The sequence below is a fragment of the Vespula vulgaris genome, chromosome 25 (genome assembly GCF_905475345.1).
Source record: "Vespula vulgaris chromosome 25, iyVesVulg1.1, whole genome shotgun sequence".
Lineage (NCBI taxonomy): Eukaryota > Metazoa > Arthropoda > Insecta > Hymenoptera > Vespidae > Vespula > Vespula vulgaris.
In genome coordinates, this window is record NC_066610.1 from 2,054,380 (window position 1) to 2,071,385 (window position 17,006).

General features: G+C 32.8%; 1 protein-coding gene across 1 annotated transcript in view; it reads right to left on the minus strand.

Moving 5' to 3' along the window:
* LOC127072328 (zinc finger protein jing homolog) overlaps positions 1–17,006 on the minus strand; it is a 109,638-nt gene that overhangs the window by 89,028 nt on the left and 3,604 nt on the right. The gene's annotated exons all lie outside the window — the stretch shown is intronic.

Below are 17,006 nucleotides of genomic sequence, written 5' to 3' on the forward strand. Positions count from 1 at the left end.
AAAGAGAGAGAGAGAGAGAGAGTACGCATGCATGCGAGGGCATAAGTTCGGTGGACCGTTCTACTGTGACGTAATTTTCTATGCTTCCTGGACAGGAACTTTGGAGATCAAACGAACCCTCTTTTGTATGAACCTTTATCCACCTTTCCACGTGGGAGAAAATTTCATGATGAATAATTATCTTCCGAAAGAGAAAGAAAAGAGAGAGAGAGATATTTTTCGACAAAATAATTAAATAGAAAATGTATAAGTCGATTAGGATAATGTATGTTACGCGTATTAACGGAGTATGGGTAAAGCAAACTTTACTTTTCTTTTTGGGGTGGTCCGTTTTCATAGATATTAATTATTTTGGAAAAAAATTTTTTTCCTAACTGTTTAATATTCTCATGCGGAATAAGGAAATGACAAAATACGATAGGAAAATTTAAACCAGTAATGCGTAGACTGGGAATCGAAATTTTCATATCTTGCACAGTGATAAGGTATCTATGCAAAATATTGTTAATTATTATTACACGGAATTTTTTTTTGCCTTTTGCATTGCGATAAGATTCTAGAAATTAGAAGAAATAGAGAAAAATCGAAGGACTTCTTCGAAAGGAACCTAAATAGATAGTATATGTCCTTGGCCCGAAGAACCTAAGGGCATAATCGACTTTAATTGGCCAATCACGATTTGAGAAGAGACCTCAAATTTTGGATTAGTCATAGTCATAGAAAACTTTTACGAAGAAAAGAACCAAAGTTATCTTCAACAACGTCCGGCTTTGAGTAAGAGGAAATCGAAATGAGTAACAATAACTGGTCGTCATATTTTTTTATGAATCATTATTAGATCTCTTGGTGAATATGTGTATATATGCGTGTGACATGTAACAGTTGGGTGATGCTTCATGAAAGTAGAGTAGACAGCGTCCGGTTGTCCTTTCGATCGGTATAAAACTTTTTTTTTTTAAACTTTACAGACAGATAGATTGAAATGATTCTAGGGATTTAAAAAAAAGATGTATATAAAAGTTGCACGATATATATGTATGTATATATATATATATATATATATATATATATATATATATATATATATCGTAGTCGAAAATTATTATTTATTAAAAACACCGCAAAGATATTGATCGGTCTAATCGATAAATAGAATTTCTAAGAAATTGATTCTAAATAAGCACAAGAGTATTATATTCGTAGTTGTTTAATTGACACCTGGCCTACTTTAATTTTAGCGAGTTTTCATTGAAATCTAGGTCGAATAAAAAGGCTATTACATACGTACACAGGTCACTGTTCGAATCCGGACCATCCAAACGTATCTACATATTCTACGTGGTAACAAGAAAAACTAATCTAATTTTATCAATATTCGTTAGAAAAGATCGTGATAAAATATTCCATCGATATATTTTTTTAATTACGAAAATCGTCTCTCGGTTAACCCAGACGTCGCTAATATGGATTGACAAATTGAATTTAAAAAAAAAAAAAAAAAAAAAGAAGAAGAAAAATTGTCTAAATTTAGGGATACTTTGGCAAAATGAGACCGTGTCAAATATTTTTTTAATTAGAATATTTTCTATTGATCGTTAATAGCAACGATATAATGAAAAGTGAGAAAGAGAGAGACAAAGATGGAAATGGTGAGTTAGCGAGTGAGTTAGCGAGTGAGTGAATAAGTGAGATAGAGAAAGGGCTGACAAAAGAGGCGGGTCTAAATGACGAAACCAGTTTTAGGGAGCGTAAAAGCGGTAGAGCCAGGAGCCGATGGTACGATCTGTCGGTGGTTTCCTTCTGGTTTGTAAACCACACCATGGTTCCAGGTCATGGTACACCACTCTCAAACGAAGCCTGTGCATTCCCCCAAATACTACTCTTTCCTTGGCACTGTGCAGTAATAGTAATCGAATTTTGTCTTTTTTATATTTCATGATTAAAATCCCTGTTTGCTCTTTCTCCCTTTTTTTTTTTTTATTTCTTTTTGATCGAAGCAAACCAAGAAGAATAATAATAAAAAACAAAAACATACAAACAAAACTCTTACCGTCACTGTATTCTAATATTCTTTAACTACTCCTTCTTTTTTCTCAAAACTCTTCTCATTTACGATTAATCCTAACGTTAATATCTAAGTAAATAATTTTCATTCTGTATTTTGATCATTCAAAAGAAGAAATTTTGTGTCTAATCTCTGACACGAGTAAAAAATAATGGATTTAAAAAAAATTGGATTGCTCGATATTACATATACCTGTGTTTTAGAAATGTAACGGTACAAAATATTGTTTGTAAGGCAGCGATTAGAGGAAGAGAGAAAAGAAAGAAATGAAAAGAAGAATGAAAAATAATATTGATAATAAAAAAGAAGAAAAAAGAAAAAAAAGGGCCGCAAAGTCGTGGCAGACGAAGCGTAACGGAATCGTTAAATCATAATCAAAGCGGGCCTGTTGGTCGGCATTCGCGCGTAACCCGTCGTCCGTACGATTAATTATCAACGTGGAATTACCTCCCCTCCATTTTATCGTACCACCACCACCACCACCACCACCACCATCAGCACCACCACCATCGCCATCACCATCACCATCGCCATCACTACTATTACTACTTACCACCATCACCATCGTACGCCATTTTTCTCTTTATATGCTTTTTTTTTTTTTTAATAATTTGTTCACCTAATAATCAAATACACACACACATATATATATTTTATATATATATGTTATATATATTATATATTTTATTATATAAATATATGTAGATTATATTAGATTATATAGTAGTTTATTATTCACGTAACATAATTGCGATGGTAAAAGATGATAAGAAAATTAAAGATAGATGTTAATTAATGAAAATAATTATATATAATATATATATATAATTATATAAATAACATGATTGATATAGAAAATATTGTTTAAAAAGAAAACTGATGTCAAGAAAATTATAATTACATATCAATTAATAAAGATAATTCGGCAAACAAAATAATGACGATATCTGTAACATTGATAAATACTTTCCAAAATAATAGACGATATAATAGAATTTTAATCTTTGTTGTCCTACCAAAAAAAAATATATATATATATCTTACGAATGCAGTGATTCGCCGAACAGCTGATCGAATATTAAGATTTCTATGTTTCATAGATAGACGTTTAAGAAATATGACTTTAAAACACGTCCGAAAAGCTAACCATTTCTCTCTCTCTCTCTCTCTCTCTCTCTCTCACACACACATATACACTGTTAGAATACAAGAGGGATGGTTCATGGGATGGTCCTGAGCTCGGGTATCCTTTTTGCAATTAAAAAACCGGATCGACTGGTTCCAGCCTCGGACATTCCGCAAATTCTGCCCACGAAATCTGACGATGTAGTAGAGAAGCTAACAGAGGATAGAAAAAGAGAGAGAGAGAGAAAGAGAGAAGATAGGGATGCTTATAAGCAAGAAAGAAAGAGATGAGGTTACTACTGGGGTTAGATCTCTTTCTCTCTCTTTCTCTTTCTTTCTCTATGTATCTATCTTTTTCTTTCTTATAAAAAATGAAACTCGTTCTCAAGCATTAAGTCCTTCGAAACTCTGATGGCCAAAAATCTGCTTCAAAAATCCATTCCAATAAATACACACACACACACACACACACACACACAGAGACAGACATAATGTATGTTAATGTTAAATATTATATAAAAAATAAATATAAAAATAGTTATTGTAATCATGAAACTATTAACTTACGAATTACTCTTTGCGAAGATGATCGGGAGTGGATTAGTTTATTTATATGTTATTCTTATATTTCTTACCTGAAACAAAAAAGAAGAAATAACGATTATTATTAACAATTAATTGGATATTTGTGGAATATCGAGTTTTACAATATCGAATCATTTCGAGAAACTAAACAACGTTGTCCTGAGACTAACCGATAACCCGTCATTCCCGATCAAATAGGTTAAGGGCTCGACCAATCAGAGCCAACCGTGCTTCTACTGATTACTAACGCCTACTAATTGATCATTAGTGACATTTGTGGACCGGGAAATGGGAGGTTGGATGATTGTCTATGAGGAAATTATATACAGGGTTGTCCAATAAAATTTATCATCTTTATATCAGCCTAACTTAGATAACAAAAAATATATATATATTTATATTTGTTTATAGTAGATAAAAATGGTTGCTGAGAAATTCACTGTTGCGACGTATAAAAGGATAAAATAAAAAAGAAGATTTTTTTATATAAATATATAAACCGTGTAAAAATTGTTAACGCGTAAACATTTATCAATGTTACGGTAGTAGTATAAATAAATTAGCTCAGGCATGTAAATAGAAGTAACGATGATTGCACAATGTTCTCGTTGAATATACATAAGTGGATATATAATTACATATGTATATAATGCAAATATGTATTAGAAGAAGAAGACATTGTGAATTGCGTTTTTTCTAAATAACAAAAAAAAAGAAGAAGAAGAAGAAGAATATATTGGACTCTTTCTAATTACCCTCAACCGCTCACCATCACCACTAACTCTCCATCTTTCTCTTTCTAATGTATAATGTATATTAGAATTTGTAGGCTGTTCTCTTTTGCCTGGCCGCAGCTAAAGGAAAAGAAGATTAATTAACAGGACGAAACTGAAAAATGTAGCAATTAACTGAGACTAGTTGGCTAAGTTTTCTTCTTTTTTTTTTGTCTACTAGCTCACCACACAGTTAACTCACGTTTATAACTAATTACATACCGATGAGACGCAACCTGGTGGCCCCCAAGAGCTAATTCGCGTTCTAATCTCGTGGTTTCAATCGTTGCTTGGAAAGTTGTTAAAAAAAAAAGGAAAAAAAAGGAAAACAGAAAAAGAACAGCAGCAACCTCTTGCATAGATAGGATAGTTATAGATATCGCTTGTGCAAATATACTGACGCAATATAGTTACATATAGACTTAGAAAATTCATTTTACAAATTCGATTCTAATCGATTTTTAAACTTTAATATTAATGTTTTCTCGAGTTTTTATACGTTCAATTTTTTATTTCTACGGAATGTCAGAATTTAATCTAATGTGTGTCTCCAGAACTTGATGCAAACAATTATTATTACAAAATTATTGTCGATTAATTAGCTCTGAACGATTTTAAAAATTATTAACGACGTACTAAATCGAAATTTTCGCGAGATGAAAAGAAATTTTATAAAAATAGCTCTCAAAATATTGTAGTCAAATGAAAAATTCAAATTAGAAATATTAAGATCGAAAATGTTACCATTCGTTGTTGCAATGATTAAAATAGGAAAATTACGTTTGAACGATTCCGAAACGTGACATACGACCGTAGAATTTCGTGCGGAATGTAAACATTTTCATGTCGATCTAAAAATCGATCGGGAATTCGTAAATTTTTTTCAAAAGAATTTTTGTAAATTTCCTGTCAAATGGAGTTAAAAAAATTTCACCAAACAAAATTAACTACGACTTCATAATGATCGATCAAAGTGAAGACATCTATATATATGTATATATAGACTTAGCTATTAATTAACAAGAGTGAGTTTCTTAAGCCGATCGAAGGATCGTAGTTGGTGTCACGAGTAGCAGAAGCAGCTTAAATGTCGTCCTCGTGTTACTAAACAGGTGGCACGACAACGACGGCGTCGTCGATCGCTGCAAAATTGAGCTGATATAATAAACGTGCACTTTGCACTGTTGCATCGATTTTCACGCTTGCGTTTTATCATTTCGTCGGATAAAAAAGAAGAAAAAGAAAATCTTTCTTTCGAATCGTCCAAAAAATCTCTACGAGATTATTCGTTCACACTCACGTACACACACACACACATATTACATTGATATAAATCATATTATATAAAGATATCATATTTAAATAAAATCACATACATATGTAAATTACTGGAATTATACTTGTCTATAAACAAGATGGTCGACAAAATTAAAAGTAGAGAATCTAACGATTAATTTATTAATTTATTTTTTGTGTTTCATTGTTAAATAACTCGTCAATGAACGTTCTACGTTCTGATTCGATAAGAAAATATTTCGACGAGTTTGGAGATACACCGAGAGAGACAGAAGAAGAAGAAGAAGAAAAAAAAAAAGAATGAAAAAAAGAAGAAAGGAAAGAAAAAAAATCGTTTCTTTTTTGATTACGATATTTGTCTAAGTTCATTGACCTCGAGAGATAAGTATATACCAATACACTTACGTATTCTATCGGTATGATAAATAAATTTGAAATTAGATAAGAGAGACTATTTTTTGAGGGGGATAAAGTTAGGATAGACGGTAAATGAGATCTCAGTCTCGAACGTAACAACAACAACAACAACAACAACGATTGTAGAAACATCTAAATCGAAGATACACGAGAGAGAGAGAGAGAGAGAGAGAGAGCAGAACTGCATCGAAAATTTTAGCTAGGCTTGGTATGTCGACCGAACCGGATCCCTTTGTGTCTGGGTATATATACCGGACGAAAACGGTCCGGCCACATTCTTCTACATTCGCAGTGCATCCAAACGGAGCAATTCCGCACCTACTTGGCCGCAACCGATTCTTAATGCGGATTTCATAACGAGATTTATCCATCCGTTTTCACATTTATGAATTATAAATGTTAACGAGGTAAACATTCATTTATTGCGAAATTTATTTGTTAACTTTGCAAATTTATTTCTGAATTGTTTCTTGCAAATTTATATTCGCGGAGAATTATGTTATTATTAAGAAGAAGAAGAAGAAGAAGAAGAAAAAAAAAAGAACGTTATTTATTGACGTTGTTGTCGCAATGAATCCAAACGTAACGATTCCGTATCAATTTGGCCGCAAATAATTCATGCGGATTCTATAACGAATATTTATTGAATGCGTCCGTATGCATAAATATGTGCTTTCCGAATTTAATATTAACAAGAGACATGTATGTTATAAAATTACTTGTTAATTTGAATTCGTAGAAAATTGTATTATTTGACCAAAAAAAAAAAAAAAAAGAAGGGAAAAAGAAACGTGCTTCATTTCGTTTAATTAATTTCATTTTTTGTTTTTCTAATTAACCTCACCCTTAAAAAGCTTTACGACTTTTAATAATTAGACTCTTCTAATCCGCCATTTTGGTATCACTTATTAATTATTATATTTTTATTCGTTTCATTTTTTTTTTTTTCGAATAATTATATACTCTTCTAATCCGCCATTTTGGTATCACTTATTAACAACTGTACTTTCATTCATTTAATTCTATTTTTTCAGATATTATTTTCAAATGGGCACACCCGGTATGTATTGTGTGAGCCTCTCGTTACGGGATACATCGTAGAATACATTTACGGAATTCCTTTTGGATTATGCGTCGACGAACGACGCCCCTGTTCAACTTACGCACGCGCATGGGTACGCGGTCAAGGGACGAATAAGGAAACGTAGGTGACTCTGAAACTTAGGCTACAAGATAGTGATCGCACATACACACACACATATTTATATATTTATATGCAGGACATTTACATTAAACACATGCATTTCTTATAACGAGCAATCGGCATTCGTTTTATTTCCATTTTATTATAACATTCCCCTCAAAACAAATCTTGAAATTAATACCATAAAAAAAAAAAGAAGAAATCAAAAATTACATCTGATTAGAAAAAAATCTGATGGATTAATTGAATATAAATGAATGAAATATTAGAAATGATTATTAATCGGATAAATGATTAAATATTTTAGAATTGTCCAAATGTTATAATAATTTATATATACGCGAGTTTAGAATAAAAAAAAAAAAAGAAAAGTAAATAATTCAAAAAGTTTTAACAGTTACATTGCATAATCGAAATGATTTCGATGATAATTCGAATCGTTCCACTTTCCTTTATAAAAGTAATAGTAGTATTAGAAATAGTAGTAGCAGTATTAGTAGTAGTAATAGTAGTAGTGCAGTAGTAGAAGTAGTAGTAGAAGTATGCGAACAACCGTGGTGCATTAACCATTCCGGTTACTCAAGATACAAGAGAGAAAGAGAGTGAAATCGTACGGTCACTTCTGCCAGAAGCTGCTCAAATAGAAAGATAGAGAGAAAGATAGATAGATAGATAAATAGATAGATAGATAGATGGATAGATAGATAGACATATAGAGATAGAGATAGATATATAAAGAGGGAGATTATGTACATGTGTATAGAGATATTGCGAAAATAAGTAGAGTTGCAAAATGCATAGGAACCTAGGCCTAGGTTGCACCAGGTCTCATAACAGCTCTGCATAGAAAACTAATCTTTATAATTCCAAACGATACTTGTACGAATATTTATTAGAAAATATATTATTTCGAAAGTATTTCAACAAATTTTCACGATATAAATATATATATGTGTGTGTGTATGAAATATGAAAAATGTGAATGTATTATGGTTGTTAGTGATCATAGTCATCCTTGAAAGATTTTATCCATTCTCTCATAGATCGTACGACCTGCTTTTGCCCACGCTACGACTAACTAAGCAACGAAGGAACGCGTTTGGCCTCCCCTCGTCACGATTAATCACAGCCCACGTGGCCAGTCCGCAGGGTCTTCTACGGTAGAATGACAACAGGGTTCGATTTCTCACCCTGAAGCGAGTGAACCCATACATACACACACAGGCACACACAGATGCACACAGAAATGCACGTATCACGTATCAGATACGCAAGAAACCTATTTTTTCCATTTTTACGAAACAATTTTTTTCTAACCGCAAAGTGGTGCCACTTATCGACCGTAAATCGATCGATGCAATGATAATCGTTATATCGGTTTATATAATTTCGAAATGAAGAGAGAAAAGAAAAACAAACGATTCCAGAAATGCTATAAAAAAGACAAAGAAAAAGAGAACAAATAAAATTCATCTCAATCGATGATCAAGAATAATAAACTCGTCCAAAATCCTTTCCCTTTTTCGATGCGTTATCCTTTTTCGACGACGATATAAACGCGACGACATATGCATTGACAAAAAAAAAAAAAAAACAATAACAACAATAATGACGATGATGATTCCAGAGATTTTTCGTAATCATCGAAAAAAAAAAGAAAGAAAGAATAGTAAGAGAGGAAGGTTGGATCGAGTAGAATACGAGATAATTGGATGATGCATCGAAAGAGAAGTCTGCGGGTGGGCCAATGATGCTGGTTGAGGGAGGAAGGGGTAAAAGGGTGAATAGTACGAGGCCGATAGTAGGGCAGCTGTAGTTGAAACGAATTCTCCCTTTTTTTGTTATTACATTATGGTTCGGGAAGTGTGATCGTAAAAAAGGTTTAGGACACCCGTTAGAATCCGGGACGAAGAACTTGTTGCGCAAATCGTCGTTGCCGCCAGCAGCAGCGCAGAGCCTGCACACAGGAGCACGGAAAGGACCGGGGACGAAAGGGCCATGGTGGAAAGGGCCGATAGGTACGCTTGTATTGATCCAACAGGCTCTCTCTCTCTCTCTCTCTCTCTCTCTGTCTATCTTACTCTGTCTCTCTGTCTATCTCTCTTTCTCTCTCTCTCTCAGAGTGCATATACGTGCACCCGTTGCATTTCACTCTCTCTCTCTCTCTCTCTCTCTCTCTCTCTCTCTCTCTATCTATCTATCTCTCTGTGTATTTGTACGTGTGTATATGTGTGTGTGTGTGTGTGTGTGCATCTATCTCTCTTTCTCTCTGTCTCTCTGTCTATCTCTATCTCTCTCGATTCTGTGCAAAAGTGACGCGCGCAACTCGCGCAGGACGTCGGATGCGCGACTAAAAATTCGTTCTGAATAAAAACTCAGTTAGATCAGTCTCTTTATTATTAATGTTGTTGTTGTTGTTGTTGTTATCGTTGTTGTTATTTTCTTTGTTCCTTCTCTGATAAGTCATTCGATCGAATTTCTTTTCGTTTTGATTCCAGGAGTTTAGACTCGTTCTAAATTTTACTTTTTTCGTTTTCTTTCTTGTTTGTTACTTTTTTCTTTTTTTTTTTTTGGTTTATTTGTATAGAAAAAATTACTTATGATAAAAATCATGTGTACGACAATATGTACGACTGGTCGGATTTATAAAAATCGTACACGATCGAATATTGATATTTCTTTTTTTCTTTTTTCTTTTTTTTTTCTTATTAATCCACAAGAATAAATCGATGTTGATTAATTAAATCTTATATACCACGATCACCCGATATAACGATAAACCACTCGCGATCGTATCGATCGTAAATCGAAATCGTTTTACGAATTATTAATAAAAAATCAAAATCGAAATAATTTCACATGTTTATATCTAAAATTTATTAATCGTTATCATTTTTCTTCTTTTTTTTTTATTTTCTTTTGGATCAGAATTAAACTTTATTCGACAAACTGATAAGATAGAAAAAAATTATTATTTGTCGTACAAGTAAAAACTTTGTCGAAATCGTTCGTTCGTTATAGTTTATTTCGTAATCTTTTGTTTTTAGATTCGCGAATAGGATTTGTTCATAACACCCGTTATATGCGAATAGTTCCCAGTACGGTCTCCATAAATAAATCAGGTCGTCGGCTTATCGACAGATTTCTGTTTGACTATTCCCGATGGGTACGGATTTATACAATTCGCGCAAGCACGTCGTCGTCCATCGCGACACTTCGCCTTCTATTACATAAATCTAAATACGTAATGTCTCCTCCATGTATTCCGCATAGATAAAGATAATGCATTATCAAAGAAAGGAATTCACATACATTGTACAATAGATTTTCCAATTCATTCCGCAGCTGTTATCATTCTTTCTTTTTTCATTTCTGAACTTCCATTGGTCACAACTTAACTCCGACATGAAACCAAAAATGAAAAAAAGAAGAAGAAAATAAATTGATGATAATACCGATCGATGTGCAACATTGTGTGTAGAGTGAAAAAAATGTGACAGATAATTGCCTGGAGTGTCTATCTGTGTCTGTATCTCTCTCTCTCTCTCTCTCTCTCTCTGTATTTATATCTGTGTGTATGTGTGACGTAATCATCGGATAAGAAAGGAAATCGAGCAAGGTATCGAGTACTTCTCATGCTTTCATTTTAGTGCGGAATACAATGGGAACAGAATTCTTATTCGGTCGAGTCTCGAACAAGAGAGAGAGAGAGAGAGAGAGAGAGGGAAGAAAAAACGAAAAGAAAAAGAAAAAAAAAAGTTCCTTTGGCGATATCGAACGTCGATCAACGTTGTAAAGCAGTTGTTGTTGCTGTTGTTGCTGTTGTTGGCTCGACTTTAATGGTTCTCTCTTCGTGTTTGTAACACAACCTTCGTTTCGACGTCGACGACGACGACGACGACGACGTCGACGTGGAGTAGCGTGCAAAGGTGCAGCCTCTCGCTAAAATGGAGTACCGTGACTATGATGAAAGATAGAATGAAAGGAAACAGAGAGAGAGAGAAAAAGAGAAAGAATGGTCCATCTTCCTTTCACTAGTTGATCATTCAACGTTCGATTGATTAGCTAATAAAAATTGTTCGAAATTTGTCGAACAAGTGTACCTGTAGTTCCTTTGTTCGTTTACTCTTCCATATCGTCATACATATTTGTGCAGTATCTATTAAAGAACGTATCGAAGTTAATAACGTATAATTCAACAATTTCATTAATTCTGATCCGCGGAATGAGAAAAACTAGAAAAGAAGTTATAATTCCAATATAATCCTTCGATTCTTCTCAATGATACAAACCCAACAAAATGAACTGTTTTTGACTAGTCTCTTGTTACGATACGATACGATATTTAAACCATATTTAAAAGACACTTGCTCCTAATTTTTTTCGATTATCTCTATTATTTATAATTCGTAATAATAGTAATCGTAATAATAAAAATTAGCCGACATTTTTAGAAAATTCGATTCAATTATTTCGTAACATTGAATTCAATGCTTGACCAATTACACGGTTAAAGATCTACAAAGGAATAGACGTACGCACGTATTCGAGATAATTTTCTTTTCTTTTTCTCTTTAACAGGACCATATTTTCTCGATCGAAAGAAGAAAAAGAAGTAGAAGAAGAAGAAGAAGAAGAAGAAGAAGAAGAAGAAATAAGCGGGGGCGATCTCGCGAGGCCTTCGCAAACCTCGTGGCCGTGGCCGTGAAAGTGAAATTCGTGAATGGAACGAGTGGAACAACCGGCGAAGCAAAGTGAAGGTAAAGGTTGCCGGTTTCTCTCTCTCTCTCTCTCTCTCTCTCTCTCTCTCACACACACACATACGCACACACAACACTCAAAACATCGTGGCATCCTTCTCTTTTCTTTCACTCATATCCACGAAAAAAAGTATGAAAGAGACATGATTCCAAGCCGAATAAATCAAACATATGTTGTATTTCATTTTACACACGTCATATACACACACACACACATATGTACACGAACACTAAGAGAATTATCATATAAATATGTGTGCACGTTTATGAATATTTGAAAAATTGATGACACGAATATCGTTTATTGTCGTAAGCATTAATAATTAATAATTACTATATGTACGCTTATATGTTCCTGTCCTGAGAAGAGGTCAAAGGTAACAACGAACTCTCTTCGCCTATATCTACGATTTTATATATATATGTATATAGATATACGTATGTATGTATGCGTGTATATATGTATTGGTTGGTATAGAAGACTAGAAAAAATTATTACATTGTCTAGATTCATAAAATGAATCTTTGTTAACGAAGAGGCGGAGGCGGTATTCTCTTAAAGGTTTTCCACGAACTTTATTAGACAGACTTCGTTCTAACGATGTTGCAAGTCTTGTTTAGAAAGTCTAACGCTATATATATATATATATATATATATATATACCCATTGTTCTAAAAATTTTGTATACGAAATGAATTGAAACCTCTACAATGCAATAATGTCACATCAAGTAAAATTCAAATTTATTATAATTATCGCATATACATACACGTCACACACATACACAAAGAGAAAAAGAGAGAGAGAGAGAGAGAGAATTATAATAAGACGCATTGTTTATTGTCGCTTCGAGAAAAATTTTTTCTCTAAAGATTCGTGCGTATCGAACTGTTTTTTTTATTTTTTTTTTTTTTATCACGCTTAATAAAGAAACGTCGAAATTAAACGGACGGGATTTTTTTATTTTTTATTTTTCTTTTTTTTAAGGTAAAGGATTAAATACGGCGTGTCCGAATGAAAGTATAAGAGCAACCATAGAAGCTTCTACTTCTTCGTCCTCTTCGACGAGGAAGAAGAAGAAGAAGAAGAAGAAGAAGAAGAAAAGAAGAAGAAAGGAGAGATGGCGACGCTTGGCCGACTCTTTGGGTCGATCGAACCAAGATGCGTCCGAGTCACGGTGGATGAACTTGCTGAGATCCCTTCCACGCTCGTTAAAACAGATTCTCTCTCTTTTTATTCTTCTTCTACTTCTTCTTCTTCTTCTTCTTCTTCTTCTTCTACTTCTTCATCTTTCTCTTTTCTTTTCTTCAAGATGAACACTCCTTACATGCTGCTCGTCCGTCCAGCACGTTCGGAGATAAAAGAACGAAAGAATTTCGATCAGAAAAGTCTTGATCGTCCGATGACCAATACGAATTTTTGTGTTATTCGATGTTTGAGAAATTTTTGATAAGTATTAAAAAAAAAAAAAAATCTTCCATTCAATATGGACGAAAAAAAGAAATTTATTACCCGAACGTATTCGTCGTACTCGTCGTGAAATACTCTCAATAAATACCAGAACGAAAATATTAAAATATTAACTCGCGTAATACTTGTTGATATTGGTGCAAGCAAAGAAAAAAATAAAAATAAAAAAGATATCGTGAGAGATCGATAAACCTGACACTCGAAGAACATTCAAATGCACAAGCAAATTTTTTAAAAGAATTATTGATCATTGAAAAGTCATTCGATTATATTTATCTTTCTTTTTGTTTCTTTTTTTAAGAATGAAAAACAGAAAGAAATATATATATATATATATAAACGATCACTACATACTTGAGTTATAATCATTTCGATTTTGAATATCACATAGATGCAACTCGATGAAAGATTATTCTCGATGTATTCGTCAATGAGTATTTTTCGATAAAAATAAAAATAAATAAATCGCAGATTACTTTTTACGAAACAAAAAAAAATATATATGTGTATATATGTATGAAGGTATTAACGAACTCTTCAACGATAAACCTTCGTTGCAATATCATCGAGTGTTCGATAAAAGAGGGAGAAGAGGCTCGAAAAATAGCGACGGCCCTGGGCTTAAGCGCAGCAGGAGCCATCCTCCTCCTCTTCTTCTTCTTCTTCTTCTACGCCGACGCGCAGGCATGAAAATATTACGAAAAGGTCTTTGGGTTGTAGTAGTATATACATATATATATATATATGTGTATGTATGTATGTATGTATGTATGTATAACTATAGCATAGAGATCGAGAAGGATGATCTCGAAAGTATCTTCGTTTTATACCGGGTGATCGATCGACAATTTTCGGATCATTTTGTTCTTTTTTTTTTTTTACTCGCTCGTATCTGTCTAAAAAAAGAAAAAAAAAGAAAAGAAAAAAGACAAATCGTATCGAGAAATCATAGGTACATTTTCTCGCGGATTTAGACGACTTAAAATAAATATAAATATCGACGTTGTTATTGTTCGTTGTAAAAATCCTTATCGTTTCTTTCTTATCGGAATCGCTCGCTTTTTTCTTCTTCTCTCTTTCTTTTCTTCTTTTTTACTACGCTTTGATTCTTTTCCTCCGAGATGAATTGTTAGAAAAAAGAAAAATGAAATGTAGTCGCCATATTGGACACACTAACCGCATTATCGCATTCGAATTATTGAAAATTATTTATTTCTTATTTAAACGAGATTAAAATCAGAGATCTATACATCAATCTTAAATTATTTAGCGAGTAAATAATTGTGTATTGATCTAAAAAAAAGAAGAAGAAGAAGAAGAAGAAATAAATAAATCAATCATAACCTCGAGAATCTTAATGCCGCCATTTTCGATCCGAACGAAAAATTTATTAAACGATTGAAACAAAACGAGATAAAAACGAAGACAAAAACGAAAACAAAAATACGTCACAACAAGGAAGAACGCCCGGACGTTTATATTCCGAAAAAAAAAAAAAAAAAAAAGAAAACAAGAAAAGAGAAAAAAGAAAAGAAAGAAGAAAAAAAGGAAAAGAAAAAAGAAAAAGAAAAACAAGAGCTCCATTTCTCGTATGCCTCTCATGCCGAGTTTATCTCTCGTCACGGTGCTTACGGTCGCTGCATTAATCGTCGATGTCGTAATTCGGTAATACGAATAAGCGTTAGCATGATCACAACAGAGAGGCATGATCTAAAAGAGAAAGAGAAAGAAAGAAAGAAAGAAAGAAAGAAAGAGAAAGAGAAAGAGAGAAAGAGAAAAAGAGAGAGAAAACGTATCTCCTCTTTGATCAGAAGTCGTGATCGTTCGTGATGTAAGCACGAGTCTCGATCGATGCACGGAGTCCTGAGTAGAACGAACTTAGAATAGAAAGTTAGCTGTGTGAGTATATGTGTGTATGTGTACGTGTGTCTATGTATATGTATATTTATATTTATACACGCAGAACTTTGATGAAAACAAAGAAAAACACAATTTAAATACAATATATAAATATATATAATAATATATAATATATATATTTACAATATTAGATATTAGATATTAACAATAGAACAGTATGTTATTATTAAAAAAAAAATCCCTCAGAAAAGAAAACAAAAAGTAAAAAAAAAAGTACATTTTCGTGCATATCAATATTGTTAGATCTATTCAATTCGAAATATACAATGAATCAAAGAAACAGATAACATTAAAATGTGTGTGTTCGTGAGAGAGAGAGAGAGAGAAAAAAAGAAAGAGAGAAAGTCGAATTTACAATTCCTAAATAAATGTTCTTCGAGTGTCCAAGATGAAATCAAAGAGATATTTACCTATTCGAACATTTTGTTGGAATACTTTCTCAAAAAGTATATCATCGGAATATCTCTCTCTTCCTCTTTCTCGAAGAAAGGGGAGAAAGAGAATGAAAACAAGCTGTATGTGAGATACGGTATGTTCCTTTGCCAAAATGTATACATCATGGTTGGTAAGTAAGACAGAGAGAGAGAGAGAGAGAGAGAGAGAAAGAGAAACGTAAATACGTTGACCTCACGATATATTTCCTTCCAAGCAAAGATACGACTGGCATCGAGACGATACTCTTCAAGTAATATATATATATATATATATATATATATATATATATATATATATATTTATGTGTATATATTATATACATTGGTTCCTTGATATTGGAATAAACCATCCTTGCATGAGAAAAAGGAAAGAGAAGGGCTGGTTATTCTATCAGAAAGTAAAGAAACTTACAAAAATGGAGTGTCCAGGTGTATATCACCTCGAATAATATAAAAACATGGCGTAGGAAAAATATAATAGGGGAATAAAGAAGAAGAAGAAAAAGAAAAAAAAAACATACACGAACGAGAAAAGTGCTGTATCAAAAATATTACAATGTTTAAAAAGAAAAAGAAAACAAAGGGGATGGAAATTGGATGATCGATTTTATGTTCGAAAGATCGAAATTTAATATGGCGAATAGAAATATATAAACCTATTAAAAGTATGTTTCATCGGTATTCTAATCTTCTTTTTCTATATTCGAAGAATGGAGAAGGAGATACTAAGAATAATAACAAATACAAATCATAAGAAAAGACAAAAGCGAAATTGACGAATGAAAAAGAAACATGAATGACGACGAGCCTGTTAAATTAGCAATAGTAAACAAAAACAAATTAAAGAAAAAAAACAACAATGTAAATAACAAAACTTGTTGAAAGTTGACTATTCTGTCACGGTGCATTGAAAGAAAGAGAAAGAGAGAGAGAGAGAGAGAGAGAATCAGTAGTAA